General features: G+C 50.3%; 1 pseudogene; it reads left to right on the top strand.

Annotated features, from left to right (window-relative positions):
• The first annotated feature begins 5069 nt into the window (after positions 1–5069).
• LOC144953588 (uncharacterized) overlaps positions 5070–13834 on the top strand; it is a 135199-nt pseudogene continuing 126434 nt past the window's right edge.

Raw genomic sequence — 13834 nt, 5'->3', positions numbered from 1 at the left:
ACGGGGTACCGGAGGCTCCCTCGCCCCCCCCCCCCCCTCACCTCCTCCTCTGGAAGAAGACTTGCAATGGTGCTATCCCGTCCCAGCCGTCGGAATTCCGCACGCTCGCGAGCAAATCTCTCGCACACACGTGCGCGTACTCGGCAAGGATGTTAAATGGGGGATATGGGCAGTTCGCATCTGGCTGCAACCCCGTTGTGCTTATCAGGTACTGCTGAACTTTCTCGGCAGCGAGGTCATCGATGATCTCGGCAGTGTATCCCAGGCGTGCCCTCTGTGTTAGCAAAAGTGATTTATTTTCGTGCGCGCTCACTGAGAAGTTCACATCGTGGTTATTGTTGTCGTGGTGGCAGTTGTTGTTTACCCAGGTAGAGCCTCGCTCCTTCTCTGTCTTGTAGGGAGGCTGCTTTGGATTGCACTACTCTTCGATTTCATATTAACATGCTAATGTATCACATTAACATCACTAGCCCCGGCCACTTCTTTATGACCCTTGGGCTACACCCATTTCAAACCTTTTACAACAGTCTGCCTCAGCAGCAGACCATGCATTTTCTATCAGAGTGTTTTTGTTTGCATTCTGACCACAATTGTTGTGGTTAATGCACACATGATTCCTTGTAAAAGGTTTCAGTTTGGTGTTTTAACATCTTAACACCTGTTTTGTTGCCAGAAAAACGGGGAAAACCTATTCTCATATTTTGGTACTGGCAAGGTTCCATGATGAAATATTGCAGTATATTAGAGGTGAGCCGTGCGTGTGCAGAGAGGACAGTAAGGATCCGGAACTGAATGAATTTTGTGGCAAAAATGCAGGCCTGATAATATGTAAGGATAATGTGGTAAATGAGAGAAAATATAGCAGCGGCGGGGTGTTGGAGTGTGCAGATGTTACAGGTGTTGAAGGTGAACAGGTAAGCTAAAAATTGTGTGAAAAACATAATAACTTACCCTTGAATACGCATCGATTTTTTGATGTGTGTATGTTTCATAGTGTTGGCGCAATTTGGTTCTAAAAAAAACACAGGAAGTCTGCTTTATTTAAATACATTTATACTCATATTGGAATGTTTTGTGTATGGTTTCTCCACATTTATTTCAGTAATTTAGTTTATTGGGAATACAGTACAGTACTTATTTCAATTGTGATGTATATTTTATATGCCGTTTACCTTACCCCATTATTTAGGTAAGGCTTAAATATTGAATATCGGCATTTCAGCTTTCGCACGGCACTTTCCAAGAATGTAACCTCCGCGCTATTCAAGGGGCTGCCGTATTTTCTGTCCATCAGCTATAGCACAGGAGTACGGATTTTCAGCAGAAACTAGATCTCTGCTTTCTTGGTGTAATTACGACCTATAGTACCATAAAGAGACTTGGGGTTTTGGGTTATTTTTTTTTTTGATGTCTCTGCCTCTGCTCACATTCGTTGAGGATTTATAAGATTTTTGGCTGGCCCATCTAAAGCTGCGTGACGTGGAGTCGGATCCCTTTCCTGTTCAATTTGGCTTGTGGCCGAAATTCCCTTTGGCCCCATGCATTACATTACGTAGAATTTTCAACGAATTATGTGTTTTGAGAAGCTCACAATGGCCCTATAAAAATGCATTTCATACAGTAATAATGATACGCTAATCGATGCCTGGTTATGTTACGCATGTTGATGATCTGGTCATGGCTACTCAATGATATTGAGTTGGAGAATCGTGTTCTGTACTTGGAGAATTCCATGACGAAATGGGGCCTTGCATATGTTCTACAAAAAGATCACCTCCCTGGGAAAATCTTGACTTAAAGCTTTCGTAACTGCAGGAATTCATATTCTTTGGGTCTTTCGGTTAAGTGACGTGACTTTACCGAAAGACCCAAAGAACACCTCCCTGGGAATTTAATGTCATACAACACTGCACCCGCTCAGCTCTCCATGAATAATCAGGTCGTTCTACACGTGGTGGAGGAGCTCCTATACCTGGTTAATGTGTTCACGACCAGCTCTGGTTTGGCATCCAAAGTCTCACTTCAAATTAGTCTAGCAGCATTCTTTCATTAGGCTCTGTAACACTATGTTGGAGCTGCCTGGACTTTTTTACATACAAATCTGTGAGTGTCCATCGCCAAGGTCTAGTCCAGGGGTCCTCAAACTACGGCCCGCGGGCCACATGCGGCCCGCCGAGGACATTTATCCGGCCCATGGTCACTAATTGGGCTGCGTTTGTGAGCACTAATTGGGCTGCGCTGGTGAGCACTAATTGGGCTGCGCTTGTGAGCACTCATTGGGCTGCGGTGGTGGGCACTGATTGGGCTGCGGTGGCGAGCACTGATTTGGCTGTGCTGGTGAGCACTGATTGAGCTGAGGCGGTGGGCACTGATTGAGCTGCGGCGGTGGGCACTCATTGGGCTGCGCTGGTGAATGGTTCAATGGGCCAATTGACTGGACTTGCCCCCCAGGCCTAAGGCTGCCAGCCCTCCCCTGGCTGTGCTTGACTGGCTCTCCCTCCCTCAGCTCCCTCACTTGCCCCTCGGCTCCACTCCCAGTGATATTCCTGTGTGCTGGGGATGTACTGCGATCTGTGAACAAAACTGCAGGTGTAATTAACTTTTGAATGGCACCCGCACCAGTGTGAGCCTGGGGTAAAAGCGGAGTTCCCCCAATCAGACTGCATTGATGGGCAGTGCAGTCTGTATGTCTCTGTGTGGGCAAAGTTATTGCTGGTATATTGTTTTTGTAGCGCTGTATATATATTGGTATTTTACTAATAGCAATTATGAGTCCCTAGGAAACAATGATGTCAAGAAAGAGAAAAATTGACTCGGAGTGTAGGATATTCAAAGAACAGTGGACTTATGATTACTTTTTCATGCAGTACAAGGAAAGAGCTGTGTGTCTGATATGCCAGAATATAGTGTCTGTGTTCAAAGAATACAATTTACGTCGACACTATGAAACTCAACATAAAGATAAATATAATTGTTTGGTCGGAGAAGTGAGAAAAGATAAAATATTAAAACTGAAAAATACATTAACAACTCAGCAAAATACTTTTGTGAAGCAGAAGCAGCTAAATATTTCATCACTGCGAGCAAGTTTTCAAGTTGCCAAGCTAATAGCGTGCACTGGCAGACCATTCGTGGAGGGAGAATTTGTTAAAGAATGCCTTCTTTCTGTTGCCAAAGAGATGTGTCCAGAGAAGGCCGATTTATTTAGGTCAGTGAGTCTTTCAGGACCTACAATTACACGGAGGATTGAAAAAATGGGAGACAATTTGCATCGGCATTTGCAAAACTCCACAAAAAAACTTTCCTATTTTTCCTTGGCACTCGACGAAAGCAATGATGTTCGTGATTCTGCACAACTTCTAATTTTTATTCGTGGGACGAATGACTATTTTGAAGTCTCAGAAGAGCTTGCTGCACTGCAAAGCATCAAAGGAACAACTACAGGAGAGGATATCTATGAAAAAGTTTGCCAAACTGTGAATGGTTTGGAGCTGAACTGGGCTAAACTAGCCAGTGTGACAACTGATGGTGCTCCTAGCATGGTGGGGTCTAAGAAAGGAGTAATTGCTCGCATTAACCAAGAGATGGACAAACATAACCATTCTCATCCAATAGCCATACACTGCCTCATCCACCAACAAGCGCTGTGTAGTAAATCACTGAAGTGGGACTCTGTTATGAAAATTGTGGAATCTTGTGTTAACTTCATTAGAGCTCATGCACTAAACCACAGACAATTTCAGGAATTTCTGTCTGAACTAAATGTTGACTATGAAGATGTTCTGTACCACACAGAAGTCCGTTGGCTGAGTCGAGGGAGAGTTTTGAAACGTTTCTATGACTTACTTCCACAGATTACAGCTTTTCTGCTTTCAAAAAACAAAGAAGTACCAGAGCTCAATGATGCAGAATGGAAATGGCACCTTGCCTTTCTGACAGATGTAACAGAGCTACGCAACAGTTTCAATGTGCAACTTCAAGGACAGGGGAAGCTCATCTGTGATATGCAATCACATGTCAAAGCATTTGAAGTAAAATTAGGCCTCTTCATCAAACAAGTTAAGGAGGAAAACTTCTGCCATCTCCCCACAACTCAAAATCTGTTAGCGGAAAAACCATTGGTTGCAATTCCCAAACAAAACATGTGTGGATTCACTGGAAAAATTGCAAAAGGAGTTCCAATTTAGATTTAAAGAGCTTCATCTCCATGAACAGGACATACAGCTTTTCCGTAACCCATTTTCTATTGACATTGAAAATGTGGATACAATTTACCAAATGGAACTGGCTGAACTGCAGAATTGTGACTCTCTGAAAGACGCATTCAAGTCAAGCAGCCTTCATAATTTCTATGCATATCTCCCCTCTGAGACATATCCTCATCTCAGGAACCATGCACTCAAAATGGCAACCATCTTTGGCAGCACTTATGTCTGTGAACAGACTTTTTCCAGAATGAAACATTTGGAATCTCCATCCAGATCTAGACTAACGGATGCACACTTGCATCACTTGTTACGACTAGCAGTGACAAATATGGACCCGGACATTGACCATCTCATTAGCCAAAAGCAGGCCCATAGTTCCCATTGAAATACTGGCAAGTTTGTTGATTTAACTTTACTTGTTTTTCATTTTAAATATTGTATTTGTTCCCGTTTTGTTTCTTCACTTCAAAATAACATATATGCAGTGTGCATAGGAATTTGTTCATAGCTTTTTTTTAACTATAGTCCAGCCCTCCAACAGTCTGAGGGACAGTGAACTGGCCCCCTGTTTAAAAAGTTTGAGGACCCCTGGTCTAGTCGATTGCAAAGGTCTTCTAAAAAGAATAGGCAATATTCTACATTATAGACTGCCAATACGCTCACCGAGGTTAAGAACCAGGCTACAGTCTACATTAGTCGTTTTTTTTCTTCTATTCACTTTATTTGTATTAGTATTTTCTATATACGTGACTTTACCGAAATAACCAAAGAATATGAATTTCCGCTATCACAAAAGTTTTAAGTCAAGATTTTCCCAGGGAGGTGATCTTTTTGTAATAACATGCAAGGCCCCATTTCGTCATGGAATTCAACAGGTACAGGACAAGATTTTATAAGATTGGAAACAGTCAGGAAATTAACACTGCACATATGCAGCTGAAGTTAGATCTGTTCATCCTCGCATTCAAGCTCATCTGAGTATGGCTTCATACCTCTAAGTTGCAAATGAACATTAATTTATACATTTCTGCATAATACAAATAATATTATTTTCAACAGCCTTTGCTATGTTAGCTAATTTTTCTTAAATAAATATTCCTGTCGTAGCTAGACAACCTAAATTGTGTGCTTGGAGTTTTTGGTAAACATTCATTTTGAAGACACTAGGGTGTCCAAGCATATTTATGACCATTTTCCCTCTCATTGTGTGCCTTAACAGCCCGTGTGATGAATTGGGGAATCTCTTTCACTATATCATGAAAATATGAATATGTATAGATGTGTAAGTCATGTGTGACTGTGTATATATGCATTCCTCTGTGCCTCAATACTCACATAGATGGTGTGGACATGCTTTTCTGTTTGCAGCTGACGCTCGCTCTGCAGAATTGGTCTGATGGAGCAAAGGCACTCAGCGCAGCTCGGTACAAGAAGGAAACAATGCAACCAGAATGCAAACATCACTGATCGTACTGGAAACTTGACACAGCACCAGAGAATACACACAGGAGAGATGCCCTTCAAGTGCAGTGAGTGTGAGAAGGCATTTTCAGATTCATCTACTCTTAAACAACACCAGAGAACACACACAGGAGAGAAACCTTTCAAGTGCACTGTGTGTGAGAAGGCGTTTGCACAGTCATCCATTCTTATATCACACCAGAGAACACACAGGAGAGAAACCTTTCAAGTGCACTGTGTGTGAGAAGGCGTTTGCACGGTCATCCATTCTTAAATCACATCAGAGAACACACACAGGAGAGAAACCTTTTAAGTGCACTGTGTGTGGGAAGGCGTTTGCAAAGTCATCAAATCTTAAGACCCACCAGAGAACACACACAGGAGAGAACCCCCTCAAGTGCAGTGTGTGTGAAAAGGCATTTTCAGATTAATCTGCTCTTAGAAGACACCAGAGAACACACACAGGAAAGGAACCTTTCAAGTGCGCTGTGTGTCGGAAGGTGTTTGCACATTCATCAAATCTTAAAAAACACCAGAGAACACACAAGCATCAGAAAATCAACAAGAACTGTAATCTGAAATCAGCTTGTGAAAGTCAAAGTGCTGCAATGACCCCATTGTTCATGAAACAAGAACCAGAAGACAATCCCAGCCTGGACACTTTGAAAGGTATCAAGGTGAAATATGAAGAGGCGAAGGTGAAATGTGAAGAAGTAACAGTGAAGAGCGTAGAAGTGATGGTTAAATGTGAAGATGTTTCAACTCCAAAATTGGACCTTCACATAGGTGGAGGCAGTGTGAAGCAGGAACTAAATTCTGACTGTGAGGCAGAGCGAGGCAACTCCCAGGAGTTTGTGGATGTGGAGGTGTGGGTGGACTTCTTAGACAATACAAAGTCAAATGGAGACCAGGTAGATGTGCAAGCTTAAGACAAGTAAGCTCCAATGGATGCACCTTTGTCACAGGCCTTTCTAATGAAAATAATGTGAAGTTGGACATAAGATGGCGCGCTTGGAGACCCGCACCCACGTGGCGGTCGCCGTTCCCGCCAAAAGTCGCCGCCGATGAAATGGCGGGAATCGCCAAGTCATTTTGGCGGGAATCTGCAGGGCGACCCTGTAGAATGTCCGCTGCCGTCTCCGCTCCAGCCGACGAGCTGATGTCCGCCAGGATGGACGCGGCGGCGAGCAGCAGCTCCGCCAGACGAGAGTGCGCCTCCCGGAGCACGGCCTCGGTCCCCCGCCGCTCCTCCGGCGCCGCCGGCGGATCCTGCAGCGTGGGCCATTCTTCGTCCTCACCCCCCGACGGCAGCTGGCCCGGGTCGTCAAGGTTGTCCTCGCGGTCACTCCCGTGGGTCCGAACGGTCTTCCTCGTATCCATGCTTGGAAGACAGTTTCACTTCTGACGCCAGTTGAAGTATTGGAAATGACGGCAGGAAACTCATTGACGGGTAACACACTTCTTTTATTAAATCTTCACTTATCTCGATACAACGTGTAGTCTCTATTCTTCCGCGTACGGTCACCAGACACCGGTACAACTCGTAACCTCTTCTCTTCTTATAACACACCGTACTGAACTCGTGTAGACTCCAAGCCTCTAGCTACACACACCTCACTCGTCTCGTGTAGACTCGCCTCGTGTAAACCCTATGCCTCTGGCTACACACACATCACTCGTCTCGTGTAGACTCTTCTCGTGTAGACCCTATGCCTCTGGCTACACACACATCACTCGTCTCGTGTAGACTCTTCTCGTGTAAACCCTATGCCTCCGGCTACACACATATCACTTGTCTCGGGTAGATTCTTCTTGTGTAGACTCGTCTCGTGTAGACCCTACGCCTCTGGCTACACCTATACCACTCGTCTCGTGTAGACTCTAGGCCCCGGCTACACACTCGGCATGCTGACACTGCATGCTCACACTACCCCCGCCTCTGGGTTACACAGAGTCCCGGTCCTCTCAGGACAGCGGGACTAGGTACCGCAGGGCCCTGGCTCTTCTTCCCGTCTTCTGTCTTCGCTGGTTACCCTCTCCCTGTGCGCCTGTGCGCATCCCCTTATATAGTCGTTCCTCCCGGGAGACGGAGCGGATGCGGACCTCGATGCGAGCATCGCTTGTTGGTGAACCAATCACAACGCGCTATCTCTACGATCCTTTCTCCCCAACGCGTGTTTTCACTCACCACCCAATCACGCCGCGCTGCCACTCGCTCACTCCCACACCAGCACGTCACCGGCACCCAGCCAATCAACACCACACAACCCACGATCCCGCGCTGACCCCTGATCCCTCGCCGTCAGCGCGCGTCACCACTCACACAACCAATCACAACGCGCTGGCACCTGATCGCTACCCCAGCGCGTATCACCACTACATCACCCCCCCCCCACATAGCTTGCAGCCGTCCCGGCTGCTAACCAACAACCTCCCACATCGTTAACACAACAAAACCCCCCCCCCCCCCCCCCAGTGTGCCCCGTAACACAACAACAACACAACAGCAACCTATGTACAATTTGACAATAAACGCAAGAAAAGTTAACAATACCACACACAACACCTTATATATATAAAAAAACTATATACAGCCCGACGAACAACATAATAAAAGCAATTTCTAGAAAACGAATGCGCTCCGCGTCTCTGCAACTAACGAAGTGACGAGGCGCTCCCACTGCCTCGACTCCTCACGTGGCAGGTCAAACAAAGTAGCGCGACCTGGCGCGAGTCCGTCTGGCTGGTCCGTCATTCGGGACGGGACACTGACGACCGTCAGGCGGCTCCGGCTGCTCTAGACGGCATGGAACGGGCCTGAAAGGCCCGGCCCCGCCGCGAAGATCCGGCCGCCGGTGGTCGGCAGCTGTCAGTTCCGAGACACCTGGGAGCAGATCAGGCGGAGACATGTGAGGATCAGGCAGAGACATTTCCCCCTTTGGGTCGTCGGTCACGTCACATGCTCGGCCCTCACGACACAATGGGAGGCCATATGGAGGCGAGAACGGTTTCAGTCGGGAGGGGTGGACGTACCACCGTCGTTTTCCCCATTTTTTCTGAACGCACTGGGGCCGTGCCACGCGCACGATCTCCACGAGCCCCCGCCATGGCCTCAACAATTTAGGCGACGTAGCCAAGGGCGCCTGAGGGCAATGCAGCCAGGCCCTGTCACCCGGTTTTCATTCGTGCACGGACACCTTCCGTGCCCGCAGCCGTTCGTTAGCAATTTGGCGAGCCCGCGAATTAAGCCGTGCGGCCTCCCTTGCCTCTGTTAGCTTGTGAATATTGAATTTAATATGTTCCGCCAATTTAGAATTGGTTCGTGGAGCGGACAGGCCAAGCTGCGTTTCCATGGGCGGGTCGGCTTCCCGACCGTACATCAAATAGAATGGGGAAAACCCTGTCGCTGCATGGGGGGCCATTCTGTACGCGGCAAGGACCCCCGGGATCTGCAGGTCCCAATCTACATGTGCCTCACACACCTGCTGGCACAGCATAGAAGTCAAAGTCTTGTGAAGTCTTTCCACCATCCCGTCTGTCTGCGGGTGGTACGGGGAGGTACGCACCTTTTTAGTACCCAATAAATCGCACACCTCTTGCAACAATTTACTCGAAAAATGTTTACCTTGGTCGGTCAGCAAGCGTTCGGGAGCCCCCTTGTCCAGGACATAGCCCTGGACAAAGGCGTCCGTCACAGCCGCTGCCGACTGGTTGGCGAGAGGCCACGCCATAGGCCACCGGGTGAAATATTCGACCCCCACCAACAGGTATCTATTCCCTCTAGGTGTGACTGGAAAAGGCCCCAAAATATCGAGTGCAACGAGCTCGTTAGTGCGCGAGACCTGAATCGATTGCAGCGGTGGATTAGCTAGCACGGGTGGTGGTTTCCGTCTGGCGCACTCAACGCACCCCTTCAGAATATTTACCACGTCACTCCCCATTCCCGGCCAATAATAGTCACGCTGAAGCAGGGCAAGAGTTTTGTTTACTCCCAAATGCAAGAGGCGTTCGTGTGCGGCCAAAACAATTTTCCCCCTTACAGCCGAAGGCACCACCAGTGCGTGCCGCCGGGACAAACTGTCCCATCTCATCAACATGCCCTGTTTAAGTACATAGGAGCCAGTTCGCTCCTGGTCCTCTTTAGGACCACCCACCCTGCGGCGCAATGCTAGCAGGGAGCTATCCGCCATTTGGAGGCGGCCCCACTCGCCCAGCGACAATGAGAGCAGCGAGTCCCGATCCTGACAAGTAGCGGGGACCTCCCCGATTGGCGCGCCCGCAGTCGCAGCCAATGTCCCCTTATCTTCCACAACCGGCGGTTTACAGCGCGCCGATCCCGATAGACACGCACATTTCTGACACGGCAACAATCGCGACAGGGCATCGGCATTTGTGTGTCGCAACCCCTTTCGGTATGTGGTCGTGAACTGATAGTCTTGGAGGACTTCCAACCACCGCGACAATTGGCCCGAGGGTTGGGCGACCCTCAATGAATACTGTAGCGCCGCGTGGTCCGTCCGGACCGTAAAGTGACGCCCATAGAGATACGGTCTGAACTGTTGTACAAAAAAAACAATGGCGAGCAGTTCACGACGGGTGACGCAGTAGCGCTGCTCAGCCGGAGACAACACCCTGCTACCATAAGCGACAACCCTTTCGACTCCCCCAACGACCTGGGACAGTACCGCCCCAATGCCCGTGTTGCTAGCAGCCGTGTCTAGCAAGAAGGGACTCGCAAAATCCGGATAATGCAAGGGTGGGGCGCCCACCAAGGCGTTCCGAAGGGCGCAGAATGCGGCCTCCTCTTCCGGTCCCCATTTGAACTTCACACCCTTTGCCGTGAGAGCGTGCAAGGGTTTTGCAATAGTGGCGAAGTGCTCAACGAATCGGCGATAATACGAAGCAAACCCAATGAAACTGCGCACGTCTGCAACCGACGTGGGCGTCGGCCATGAACCGACACAGTCCGTCTTCGCGGGATCGGTAGAGATCCCCGAAGAGTCGACAATGTGACCCAAGTATCTAACGGACTTACGAAAAAGGTGGCATTTGGCCGGTTTAAATTTCAATTTAGCCGATCGCATTCGCAAGAACACCCCTCTCAATCGCTGGAGGTGTTCCTCAAATGTTTTACTGAAAACAATGACATCGTCAAGGTAAATCAAGCACGTCTCCCATTGCAAGCCTGACAAAACCAACTCCATAAGGCGCTGAAACGTCGCTGGAGAGGAGTGAAGTCCCATGGGCAACCGGTTAAACTGGAACAGGCCCCCTGGAGTCCGAAATGCTGTCTTAGGTTTAGACTCTTCATCGAGCGGCAACTGCCAGAATCCCGATAACAAATCAAGAGTCGAAAAATATCGTGCACCAGACAATGCATCGAGGGACTCATCCATCCTGGGGAGCGGATACGCGTCAGCCACAGAGATCTTATTCAGGCGACGGAAATCTACGCAAAATCGCAAGGAGCCGTCTTGCTTCTTAATCAGCACAATAGGTGCTCCCCACTGACTGGAGGAAGGCGAAATAATGTCGGCTTCAAGCATATCGTTAACGGCCGACTGAACATGTTCCTTTTCGGCAGGACTCAGCCGGAAGGGATTTAACCTGACTGGTGCCGCATCGCCCGTGTCAATGTGGTGGCGTTACAAATCCGTACACCCAATGTCATATTTATGCTTGCTGAACACATCAGAAAATTCCATTAGTAACTCGCGCAGCGCACCCAACTGTACCCCTGACAAATCGTCCGCGCCCGCGCACAGCGAATGGACCCATTCAAGGTCCTCTTTCGGTTCAATATTCTGCGTGGGGCTCGAATCAACATGCGCAACCAGCCGTTCCTCCGCAGGAACCCGCGCTGCGTGAGCCAGCACGGTACCCTGCTGAATGACGGCTGGCCGCGATCCAGCGTTTAAAACCATCACAAACGGATCCTTGTCCGCCCGAACCAAAGTGTGAGCCACCGACAGATCGACCCCTCCTACAGCCCTGTTAGAAGGACCCAAAAGCACGCCTTGTTCCGAAGTCCCCTCTACCCATGGTTTCCTTAACCGGAGGGGAATTAACATCTGTGAACCCGGGGGCACGTGCACGGTCTGCGTCGCCAATGCTTGTATCGTGGCGCACGCCGTCCGAATCTCAGTAGGGCTCGTCAAAAATGAAATGCGGCGACCCGAAGGTAGTTCAATGCAACGCTGATCGATTAGAATTTTAATGGGCATCTTAGCCAAAAAATCAGTGCCCAATAGACAAGGAACCGCCAAAGAAGACGAAACAAAAACGGGTCCCGACAATTTGATATCTCCAATGCAAATGGACGCCCTAATCTGACCGATAATGCCCAACGATCCCCCATTTGCGGCGAAAAACGGCACATCCACTGGGAGCAGTGGACGGCACTGGACGGGGAGAATGTTATAAATGAGGTCAGATATAATCGTTGCCGACGCCCCCGTGTCCACCAATACCCTGACCTCTACCCCATCAATAGAACCCGCAACGACGGATGAACCCGCTGAAGCAGCCACAATTCTATGTCCCAACTCCGACCACTCAATGTCTCTCCGGTCCCGGCCGAAACCCCCTCGCCGTACCGAATCCCCGAACCCTAACCGGCCCTCTTCCGTCGCTCCGCGACGGCCCATGCGTGTCGAGTGTGTGGGCCGAGCATGTGAGGTGCCGCGACTTGCCGGGGTTTGTAGGGATGCCTTGGGGCCTTGGTCGTCGTCCAGCCGAGATCCCATGGCGCGCTGACGGGGCGCGCGGCAACCGGACGCCACGTGGCCCCGGAGGCCGCAGTTGTAGCACGTGATGAGGGTCGTCGGTGATCTCGGTTGCTCCAGCTTGCGGGTCGATCGCAGAGGCGACCGACCCCCCGACCTCCAGTCCCCCGGTCGTCCCGCGGTGAACGCCTCCTCTCGCGGACTGACGACCTGTAGCTCGGTGATCACCGGACCCGGAGTTGAAGCCACAGCAGCGTTGCAGATGACCCCTTGTTTGCGTTGAAGGGCCTCGTGCGCTTGTATACTCGTAGCGACCCGTAAGGAAGAAATGTCGATCTCGTCGGCCGTGTTGATGGGGACCCCCAGGTCCTGCGCCAACTTAAGCAGCTGCTCCAAAACCATCGCATCCTGGCCCTCCTCGTCCATCCGAGGGAATGCAGCATCGGCGAGAGCCAGCAACGCCGTGCGATAGGCGAGCGCGGTCTCCGTGTCCGCCTTCTGCCTCGCATAAAAATGATGGCGGCACGCCGAGGGAGGTCCGTAGACCCTGGCCATGAGACCCAGCGCTGCCTTAAGTGTGGATCGGTCCGACCTCCGAGCTGACATGAAGGCCGCGAGCGCGTTGTCGTCCAACATGGCAGGCAATGCCCGCAGCGCCGTAGCATCGGACCAGGCCGACATCTCCTGATGCGCCAAAAATCTGCGCTGAAACTGGCCCCAGTCCCCGCCTTCCGCCTTGAAGGCTGACAATGCGGGGAGGCGCTGTTGAAAAATGAAGTCGTCCTCCGCGTCGTGGTTCCTTCCCGCCGCGCCGTCGGTGTGTAAGATGGCGGCTCCAATGGCGGACGCCTGATGGCGGTCCGCAGCGCGCGTCGATGACGTAAGATGGCGCGCTTGGAGACCCGCACCCACGTGGCGGTCGCCGTTCCCGCCAAAAGTCGCCGCCGATGAAATGGCGGGAATCGCCAAGTCATTTTGGCGGGAATCTGCAGGGCGACCCTGTAGAATGTCCGCTGCCGTCTCCGCTCCAGCCGACGAGCTGATCTCCGCCAGGATGGACGCGGCGGCGAGCAGCAGCTCCGCCAGACGAGAGTGCGCCTCCCGGAGCACGGCCTCGGTCCCCCGCCGCTCCTCCGGCGCCGCCGGCGGATCCTGCAGCGTGGGCCATTCTTCGTCCTCACCCCCCGACGGCAGCTGGCCCGGGTCGTCAAGGTTGTCCTCGCGGTCACTCCCGTGGGTCCGAACGGTCTTCCTCGTATCCATGCTTGGAAGACAGTTTCACTTCTGACGCCAGTTGAAGTATTGGAAATGACGGCAGGAAACTCCTTGATGGGTAACACACTTCTTTTATTAAATCTTCACTTATCTCGATACAACGTGTAGTCTCTATTCTTCCGCGTACGGTCACCAGACACCGGTACAACTCGTAACCTCTTCTCT

Source organism: Lampetra fluviatilis, chromosome 78, assembly GCF_964198595.1.
Source record: "Lampetra fluviatilis chromosome 78, kcLamFluv1.1, whole genome shotgun sequence".
In the NCBI taxonomy this organism is placed as follows: domain Eukaryota; kingdom Metazoa; phylum Chordata; class Hyperoartia; order Petromyzontiformes; family Petromyzontidae; genus Lampetra; species Lampetra fluviatilis.
The sequence above is the reverse complement of the archived record's forward strand: the minus strand, read 5'-3'. Positions and strand labels throughout refer to the sequence as shown.